The sequence below is a fragment of the Arvicola amphibius genome, chromosome 5, assembly GCF_903992535.2.
Source record: "Arvicola amphibius chromosome 5, mArvAmp1.2, whole genome shotgun sequence".
In the NCBI taxonomy this organism is placed as follows: domain Eukaryota; kingdom Metazoa; phylum Chordata; class Mammalia; order Rodentia; family Cricetidae; genus Arvicola; species Arvicola amphibius.
Genome location: NC_052051.1, coordinates 90,275,833 through 90,283,257, shown reverse-complemented (window position 1 = coordinate 90,283,257; position 7,425 = coordinate 90,275,833).

The window sequence follows — 7,425 nt, the reverse complement described above, 5'->3', positions numbered from 1 at the left end:
GAAATAGAAATGCATTCAGTTAAAAGCAATTTTTCTACTAATTATCGAGAGTTCAACACTTTTCTAGCTACTGTATAATACCTTACTAATGCTATTCATTACCTTTCAACAAAGACATTTTTATAAGGTGGAAATCTTAGTTCAAACAAAGCCATGCTGATTGTGAATAGAAGTTGTCTCCCCCTCCCAGAAAACTCTTTCAAGTCATAAAAGGCGAAGAGAAATGGGCGTTATAAAATTGAATGAATTGTCAATTGACCAGTAATTCTTGTGCTACCTTCCACAGGCAAAATGAAAAATTCTATAAGACTGAAGAGCGGGGAAAAAAACCATAAAATTGGTGAGGATTCTTTCACTGGGTAAGGGAAAAAAATGCTGCAGACAAAGGAAAGAGACTTTGGACTTGAAACATAATGAAAGTGATTTTTCTGCACAGATGAAGCAGATGGCATTTACTTCGTGAATAGTCCAGGGCTTTCTTTGCTTCTCTTCTTTTCAGAGAACACAACACTTGAAAATGCACTGGGTCTGAAGTGGATTCCCAGCTTCTCACGCCTGTGGCAGCAGCTCTCATTTAACCCTTGCAACTTTAAGTACATGAATTTTGTCAACAGTCACTATTTTTGTTAAGAATAACGTGAGGAAGGAAATCAGGTATACTTATCACTGAGGCTTTTTGAAAAAAAAAAGAACACAAAAAGACAAGAAAACAAAAACTTAAAAAAGAAATTTAAAACTGCCCTAAAATAAGAATTCTCTATATTAATCATTTTAGGAAGTCCAAAAGCCTTTCAAATTTCCTCTATGAGTGTCTAAAATCATGCAGGTCACAGATGCATGCATACTTAACTTTACCACGAGACAAACTGGAGTAGATATTATAAAGAGTGATTAATGTTAGTGACTTTTAGACACAAATGATTAGAAATAACAAGGCTTTTTTAATTCAAATGAACTAAACCATGATAGATAGTTGTAGCTTTTGTGTCTGTATCAGAGACAATTGACTAATGCCAAAAAAGGACAGTGTGGGATTTCCTGAACTGTACCTCTATAATTATGGGAAATTGCTACTCTAGCTTAGAACAATAGTTCTCAACCTATGGGTCTTAACCCCTTGGGACTGGAACTAAACTTTACAGGGGCTACATATCAGATATCCCGAATAACAAACATTTACATTGTTATTTATAACAGTAGTAAAATTATAATTATGAAGTAGCAACAAAAATAATTTTATGGTTGAGGGTCACTACAGAGAAAATGTATTAAAAGCTTGCAGCATTAGGGAGATTGAAAACTACTGCTTAGAGTAATAACAAAATTAAAATGTCTTAATCCCTAGACATTAGTTTTTTTTTTCTTCTTTCTCAATTAACCCCCAGAAAACTCATTCATTTTGCACATGCACTTCTTAGCTAGACATGTTTGAGTCCCCATTTTATTTCATGATCATATATCTCCTCCTCTACTCATTTAATAAATCCAGCAAACTGCCATTAACATGTCTCCTCCTAGTCATCATGTCATTCCTCTCCTAACACTGGCCCTGCCTTATGTTCATCTGAGCAAAAAGTTCATTCATCATTTTTGGGAAATGTGACTCACCCTCAAACATGTATTTCTCTATTGCAACAGAGTCAGCATCGACATTCTTCAAATAATATATGTATTTTCTTAAAGCCCCTACTGTTGGATTCCTACTATACATCTTGAGCTTGCGCACCAAGCCTGTAGAGACATTTGAATCTATGCTGTGGCCCAAAGATGCTTCCTTGTAAGGCTTGTTTTCTCGAAGACTAGATCATCTTGATATTTTTGTGTTCATTTACATACCATCTTATTATGTATGAAAACCAGCAATAAGCCATTGAAAAACAGATCATTTGAGAAAGAGGGATGGAGGCAGAGAGAGAGAGAGAGACAGAGAGACAAAGTGACAGAGAGAGACAGAGACAGAAACAGAAACTGCTTAGCTCTGGCTGGCCTGAATCTCACTATCTAAAACAGGCTATGTGCTGTAGGAATTTCTACCGCCAGTAGCCTTTAAGTTACCAGTCCACTTGGGTGTGGCCTTATACTATTTATGCCAATGTAAAGTGTGCCTCAGGTCTCTTTTCTGCTGCTGGATTCGGTTGCAATTCTCTGTTCCAGCAGAGGATTGTGATCTGTGAGTATACCCCTAAATAAATAACCCTCTAATATACTCAATTCTGAGCTAGTGTGGGATTTCTTTTAAATAGCCTTCTTCAGGCTCTTTGCCATAGACCCACAGTAACTCTCTCCTTCCTTGATCTAAACGTGTTGAGTCTCTTTCTAAGCGCCTCCCTATTTCTAAGCAGCTATCAATATACAAAAATCCAAAGCTGGGCGGTGGTGGCGCACGCCTTTAATCCCAGCACTTGGGAGGCAGAGGCAGGCAGATCTCTCTGAGTTCGAGGCCAGCCTGGTCTACAAGAGCTAGTTCCAGGACAGGCTCTAGAAACTACAGGGAAACCCTGTCTCGAAAAACAAAAAAAAACAAAACAAAAAAAAAAATCCAAAGCAATATAAAACATTTAAGACTTATTGTTGCCTTTTTAGTTTAAAAGAAAATTCAATACTTCACCCCTTTATTCTATCATTCCTGTACTCCCTATTTCATTTTCAGAAAGAGATTTCTGAATCCAATCTACTTTGCTTGGTATTTTCCCTGACCATTACCCATAACTTGCAATCAGGCCCCCTAAATGATGACTAACATCCATAATCCTCGGAAAAAACAAAACTTACCCACCACATCTATCAGGCATGTGGGCATCATATTTTCTAGACAGCTTCCTGTTGCCTTTGTGTGATGAAAATATTAAGGGACCTTGAAAAAAATTGGAATAAAGCTCAAGTTTTGGGAGACCTAGCTGTATTATTTTTTGTTTATACTCTATATGATGGAAAAGTGTAGAGCTTATCTGAAATCCTGGCTGCAGTAGTTCATGAAAAAGGGACCATCTTAAAACTGTCCTGAGCTCTTTGGGTGGTATTTGTCAGTTTAATGGAATTACTACAATCCCGGTGGAATTGTCTCTGTGGGGCCCCATCATCCTTTTGGAGACCACAAGGGTTACTGTTAGATATTGCCGTTTCACTTTAGAAAACTTAAACATTTTAAATGCCATAAGCATCAGGTCTTGGAGAGGTTAAAGGACCACAATCTATTAAATGTATCCAGGGACACAAGCTTTATCCCTAGTCACCTGCTTCAGACTCAAGCCCCAAATCATGTACAGGAAGGTAGATGAATCTTATTTCTAGAAGTAATTAGTACTCTATGTGACCATTAATAATAATCTTATAAATTTAGGGGTACTACTTAAAACTTAAGAAAAGTTTTAAAGAGTCAAAATTAAATCAAAGAACTATGAGTTTAGTGGCAGAAGAATAGTCTCTAATTCTTGGGTTTTCTTCTGACCCGTACCAGGTGACTTTTCTGACATGAGACAGAGATTGATTTTCCTTGAACAAGCAAGCGTTCTTGGTCTTAGAGAAGGAGCGATCCACACTCCCAAAGCCAGCTTTAATTCTTAATTGAACTGGAACTACAAATAGGCCATTGTATAATTGATTAAAATGTGTTTATTCACATATAATCTGTTAATATTAAAAGTTCCATGGAAAAGTTTTTAAATTTTCTATTTATTATAATTTTATGTATAAAGTTGTTCATCCAGTAGTAAAGTTTATCAATTACTCCCTAGAATATCTTCTCAATATTTCCTTGTTTTTATTATGAACCTACTTAAAATAAGTCAATTATAGCTTCACCCATGTCTTCAAGATACACTGATATTTAGGTTTTTAAGCACAAAAAAATCTTTAAAAATCTATCTTTAATTTTATATTATGAAATGAGAATTTGCCTTTAGGTGTGTGTGCCATATGAGTACAGTGTGCTAGGAAGCCAGAAGAGGGAGAGGGATTCCCTAAAACTGGAGCTACAGCTGGCTGTGAGCCACTATGTAGGTGCTGCTAACCAAAACTGGACCCTCTGCAATAACAGGTCGTCTTAAACACTGAACCATCTCTCTAGTCACTCTCTTAATTTAAGTGCTTTATCAAACTCAGTATGTTTATTTTAGCTGAGTTTTCAAATGTCTGTTCCAGTAGAGTTTTCTATATTGCCTTTTTTAGTAATAGCTAAATTTACCTTGTTTCGGACTATTTTATGCTTTTCCCTGCTTTCTTTACTTTTATTTTTTTTAACCGTACCATCTCCTTTCCTATATTTACAGTTTTCCTTGGGTTTATTTCTCTGTGCATGGAGAGTAGCAATACTTTTCCTTACAACAACGACAATGAAACCAAAAGCTGATGCAGTCATGTGGAGAATATTGGCTATAACTTGATCTATTCATATTTTACTACTTCTGTTCTTCTCAGACCCACTAAGGGAGCATCTCAGCAAGGTTTTCTCAGCTCAGTCCCCTAAGGGAGCTCCCAGACAGGTTTTTCTGTTCTGTGCCTAAGACTCTAATGAGAAAAATTCATTAGGGAAGGAGGAGTCTAGGAGAGTGACTGCCTCTGCCAGGGGACTAAAAGGCAGTTTCCAACTGAACAGGCAGAGAGGCTTATACAGGGCTTCTTAGGGATTGAATTTTCACAGGGATAAGAAGGACTGGTTAGTTTTCCCTGCTCAGGGATTGGTTAATTTAGTTGGTCAGGGACAGAGATGTCTGTGATCTCAGAGCCGAACTGTGTTTTTTTTTTCCACTGGTTCTTTTTAGGCTTTGACTATAATCTTGGGACCTAGGCATATTTTTTTTAGTGGCTCTGATTCTAGGGAGAAAGTATATTTCTTTGGCACTGGTTTTAGAGTCAGGGCATATTTCTTTAGTCCTGGGTTCAGGGATAAAGATGTTTCTTTCCCTGGCTCAGATCTCAGATCCAGGATTTGTGAGTTAAGAGTCAGGGCACTCAGTGATTGGTTGGTTTTCTGCTCCAGTTGATGCTTTTACGCTACATATTATCATCCACCAATAAAAGTGAGTGAACTCTATTATACCATATTTCTTTCTTTTCTTTTTTTATTGATTTTTGTTGAGCTCTACATTTCTCTCTGCTCCCCTCCTTGCCTCTCCTCTCCCCTTCAACTCTCTCCCAATGTTCCCATGCTCCCAATTCACTCAGGAGATCTTTTTTTTCTTCCCATGTAGGTTAGATCTATGTATGTCTCTCTTAGGGTCCTCATTGTTGTCTAAATTCTCTGGGACTGTAGTTGTGGGCTGGTTTTCTTTGTTCTATGTTAAAAACCACTTCTGAGTGAGTACATGTGATAATTATCTTTCTGTATCTAAGTTACCTCACACAAAATGATGTTTTCTAGCTCCATCCATTTGCCTGCAAAATTCAAGACGTCGTTATTTTTTCTGCTGTGTAGTACTCCATTATATAAATGTACTACATTTTTCTTATCCCATTCTTCAGTTGAAGGGCCTTTAGGTTGTTTCCAGTTTCTGGCTCTGACAAAAAAAAACTGCTATAAACATAGTTGAACACATGTCTTTGTATCATGATTGAGCATCCTTTGGATATATACCCAAAAGTGGTATTACTGGGTCTTGAGGAAGGTTGTTTCCTAATTTTCTGAGAATTTTTCAAGTGCCCTTATTGACTAAACCAGTCTATCTAGATGGCATGCATGTCTGAGGTACATATTATGTTGATTGGAAGCATTTAGTCAGCAAAATATCTAAAGATAGCATGTTACTAATTCAGTAATTTGAGATCAAAATTTTGGAGATGGATAGATGGGTAAAGTGTATGTTGTGTTTTTGATAAAAACCCAGATTTGATTCCCAGCTCTCACACTTCAAGTGGTTCAAAACTTCCCGTAACTACAGCTAAAGCCAGTCCAATAAACTAACTTTTCTGCCTCCAGAAAGCACTTACACACAAACCCGATCTCAGACACACAAAGACACACATTTTTTTAGTTTTACTTTGAAAAAGATAAAACAGTGATAAACTTATAACAAAAAAGTCAGTAGTTAACAGGGAGATAGCATTTCCAATTTTTTAATATTTTTTTTATTTTTCATTTCAGATCCCATTGCAATGTAGCATTATTGAGTTTTCTTCTTAAAAAACATCTCTCTGCAAACCTTGTGTTAATTGTAGGTACTGTATAAATATTTTTATTAATTAAATTTATTCTTTTTTTTTTTGGTTTTTCGAGACAGGGTTGCTCTGTGGCTTTGGAGCCTGTCCTGGAACTAGCTCTTGTAGACCAGGCTGGTCTCGAACTCACAGAGATCCGCCTGCCTCTGCCTCCCGAGTGCTGGGATTAAAGGCGTGCGCCACCACCGCCCGGCTAAATTTATTCATTTATTTTATATCCTGAATGCAGTTCCCCTCCCTTCTCTCCCCTACCTTCTCTCAGCTATCCACAATGCAGTCCTCCTCTATTTCTGTTCAGAAATTGGCAGACCTACCATGAATATCACAAAGCATGGCATATCAAGTTATAGTAGGGCTAAGCTTCTTCCTTTGTATGAGGCTGAGCAAGGCAACCCAGTATGAGGAATAGTTTCTCATGGGAAGCAAAAGAATCAAAGACAGCCCCTACTTCCACTGCTATGAGTCTCACAAGTAAACAAAGCTATACTATCTTACACATAGATAGTACCCCTGGATTAGTCCCATCAGGCTCCCTGCCTGGCAGTCCAAAGTGTGTGGGCACTTATGAGTCCAGGTGACTTGTTCCTGTGGATTCACTTCTTGTGTCCTTGACCACCATGGATTATTGTAAATATTTCTTTTTAAATTTGAAATATGGGTATGTGTGTCTGTTGAGGGGATGTATAATTTTGAGTGCTCTGGGAGTCCAAAAGAGAGTGGCAGGTCCACTGGAGCTGGAGTAACAGCGTTTGTCATCCTTTAGATACCCACCATTTATCATCATTTCTGCCCCAGCAATGCTTAAGCATGCATGGGTAGCCTATTTATGGCTGTTCTCCAGTTGTTCCTATCCTGGGCAGTCCTAGATGCTTGTGTTATTGTTATACCCATGGTTTCACACTCTTCCTTTTTGCTGCCTATCCAGTGTTTTTTTTTGGGGGGGGGGGCCTTCCTCTTCTCCTTATCCCATGTACTCCTCCAAGCAGTGCTATCTTTGGGTATCTGCTATCATTCATTCCCATAACATGGCCAAAGAATTGCAAGCATTGTTGCCGTATCCTGTGGTTTACTTCCTTCTTTAAATGGAGATGCTTCTTAATATCATTACTGCATGCCTATCTCTTCGTGTGATGGCTAGAATCCTCCTGAGACATGTAATCTCAAACACATTCAGCCGCTGTTCTGTGGAATGTTTCATTGTCCAGGTTTCATAGTTGTAAAGAAGGCATCTCAAGACAAGTGTCCCATATACTTGTAATTTGGTTGTTGTCA